Source organism: Humulus lupulus, chromosome 1 (genome assembly GCF_963169125.1).
Source record: "Humulus lupulus chromosome 1, drHumLupu1.1, whole genome shotgun sequence".
NCBI classification, from domain to species: Eukaryota; Viridiplantae; Streptophyta; class Magnoliopsida; order Rosales; family Cannabaceae; genus Humulus; species Humulus lupulus.
In genome coordinates this window covers 125,282,008-125,285,442 of record NC_084793.1, presented here as the reverse complement: position 1 = coordinate 125,285,442, position 3,435 = coordinate 125,282,008, and positions in this window count along the sequence as shown.

The following is a 3,435-nucleotide window of genomic DNA, read 5'->3' as shown; positions in this document are numbered from 1 at the left end:
TCAGCAAGGTCATGCCACATATCAGAGGCAAAATCAAAGAACATTATGCTCTGTGATATTTCAGGGGAAACAGAGTGTAATAACCAAGACATCACCATGTTATTGCAACGAATCCAAGAATTGAGAAGAGGATTACCAGGATCTGGACGGGGTATTGAGCCATCGATAAAACCAGATTTGTTTTTCGCAGCTAGGGCCATAGTGATTGCTCGCTTCCATGATTGATAATTTGCTCCAGTCAGAACGGAAGAAACCAAAATCAACCCAAGGTGATCTCCGGTGCTGAGGAAGAAGGGACTAGATAATTCTTCATGTGCGGGTCGATCAACTGAGGATTGTGAATGTCGAAGATGAATCGGTGGTGGAATGGAATCACCAGGAGGAAGATCGCCAGGAGATCCTATTGGATTGGGAATTTCAGATCCAATATTTGGGCGATTGGGCGGTCTTGTAGTGTGAGTTCTCCATGGAGCCGTCGATGGAGGTGGATGAGGATTTGCAGCAAAAGGATCATCAGAGATCGGCTCAGAGTGGGAGTTCTCAGTGGGATGAATACCATCTTGTGAACGAGTGGAAGGTCTCGCCATGGAAGCAATGGTGGAGCGATTAACTTCTGATGCCATATGAGTAGAATCAATACCAGAGAGAATGCTTTATTCTTGAATAATGGAAAAACTGTACATCTTAATACAATACAAAGCAATATATATATATAGAGATGAAGTTAGTTAGGAATCTAACTAATTAACTTAAGCTAACAGAATATACAACTAATTCTAAGATGGTGCACCCTTATTTTGGAGGTACGGGAGATGATGATATGTGGATGTGAATGTGTCAGGAGAATAAGGGGTTGGATGATCCTAGAATAAGACCGGTCAGAGAGGATCTGGTGAGGCTTGGGTGTGAGAAGATGGTGGTGTTTTTCATGTTAGGAACGAGTTTCCTAATACGCAGCGGAAATGTGGTGTGGTTGGCCCAGTGTACAACAAAAATTTTGTAACATATTTAAACTACCTTTAAATATGCGAATCCATTAATATACATACATTAATCATAAGCAAGATAGTGATAGAAATCATACCTCTTGAAGCCTATCAAGTTTCCTTGCTATCTTCTCGTATTTAGAACGATCTTCCTATCAAAGTCGCTCCACGTACTCACACCAAGATCTTCCAAAGCGTTCTCTACACCTCAAGAAATGTGTGGGCACTTAGAGAATGAAGGATAGTTTATTTGTGATTCTACTTGATGTACTCAATACATGAGATCAAGAGAATAGGCCTGAGAATTGGTTCTTTATTTTCAGGAAGAGAAAACTATCGTTCTATTTTCACAGAGCGAATTTTCAGAGTAGTCTCACTCTCTTCTCTTATCTTATCTGAATAATTTTCTGATCAATCATACTTAACAGAAAAAATTCAAAATTTAAAAATTAAATCTATAACCATTTTACAATTTAATTTTTAATTAATTAATTATTCCATTAATGAAAAAATCCAAAAACCAATTTTCGAATTATCCATTAATTAATTAATTAAATAAATAAAATTGAAAATCTCATCCCTGAAAAACACTGGTGCTACACACCACACACAATCCTGGACTGTGTGTGAACATGTAGCTTCCTAATTTCTAGGGATATTTGTTTTTCAAATTTTATTTAATTATTTATTCAAATTACTTTGTCAGATAAGATCTAACAACCTGATAACTAATTCAAATTTGAATTCAAATTTGAATTCAAATTAATTATCTTTTTAATTAATTATCAAATATAATTAATTATTTGAATAAATATTAATCTTTTAAATTCAAATCCAATTTGAACTAATCATATTATTTTCTCCCACTCAAATAAAGATATTTAATTAATTAAACCCAAATTTTCGAAATTAAATATTTAATTTATTATAATTTCGAAAATTATAATTAATTAATTATTTAATTAAATTTCGAAAATTAATTTAATTATTTAATATAATTTCGAAAATTATATATAATAATTAAATATTAATTAATTTGGTTAACTACAACTAATTTGTAATTAATTAATTAATCACTATTATCATATAATTGTATATTTGGCCTGAAGAACAAATTTCTTCCTAAATATGTCTTTAAACTATTTTCCATTCATATCAACTCTTACCTTGAACAGTGTTGATAGAGCCACTATGGGGACCTATGGACCTATAATTCCAAGCTCCAATAAATTTGAGATTATTAATTAAACTCTTCAATTAAATAATCTTAATTTATTAATCTCATGATTATTCCACTATAAATATGATACTGTACTCTTGTAATTATAGACATTTCATTTACTGAGTACTTTATAATCATAAAGCGTCCATTGATTTAATCATTGCATACAACTTGACCCTCTAATAATGGTTCATAATTAATCGGGAATAAAATTACCGTTTTACCCTTTTAATTATGTCTTGTTTCCTTAAGTACCATTGACTCTACTAGTGAAGGTTAGTTCATAACTAAATTATGAATTTGAGCTCAATAACCTTTCAGTCCCAAAAGTCAACCCTTAAGAGAACCATCATTCAATCTCTTGCGAGAAGGTATAGATTCCATATCTGTATACTATGTCCCCAGCCATCTATATTAATGAGTTCCCAAAACAAAAGTTTTTAGCCTGATCATTCTGACAGACCCTAACAAGTGAATCAAAGAACTCATATAACATAAACAGGAGTTCATAGTAACCTCAGGATTAAGATCTATTTATATATGATCACCAGTTGATATATTTAATTAATACTTCGAAACAGTATTTAACTAAGTATTAATAAACATATCTGGTCCAGTTCTATATATTCTCTAATATATAAAGCACCTCCACTAAAGTGTCCTACCACACTAGTGATCTGGATCTAGATCACATGTATTCATAATACTAGTGGACCGTACTTGCAGTAATTAATCTAAAGATTCCATAACTTTATTTTACTGCGAACTATTCAAGTTCATTTATCTCAAACGCAATCCTCTCGTACTAATACGTGTTTGAGATTACATACATGAACTTAGGAATTTTCCTGATATTTACATAATATTATCATAGAATAATATAGTCCATAAAATATATGCATAACAAATTCAATTTATTTATTTATTTCATAAAAACAATGTCTACTACATATGCTTTCAGGGCACATCTCCAACATTTCAGCCATGATTTTTCTATTTTGGTAGTTGACCAGCTAGGACAATTAGTTACAATTTGTTGTTTCTAATAACTAATCTTCGTTAGTTGTTTTACTCTCTCTTTTTTTCTGTACAAGTACTGGCTTTGAACTCACTTTTGTTTAGTTACAGTGGAATATCATTTTTCAATTTTCCATTCTCTGTTTCTCTACACTAATATGGCATCAGCGTCATTGATCCTTCTCTGAGTTTTCTTTGTTCCACTTTCGT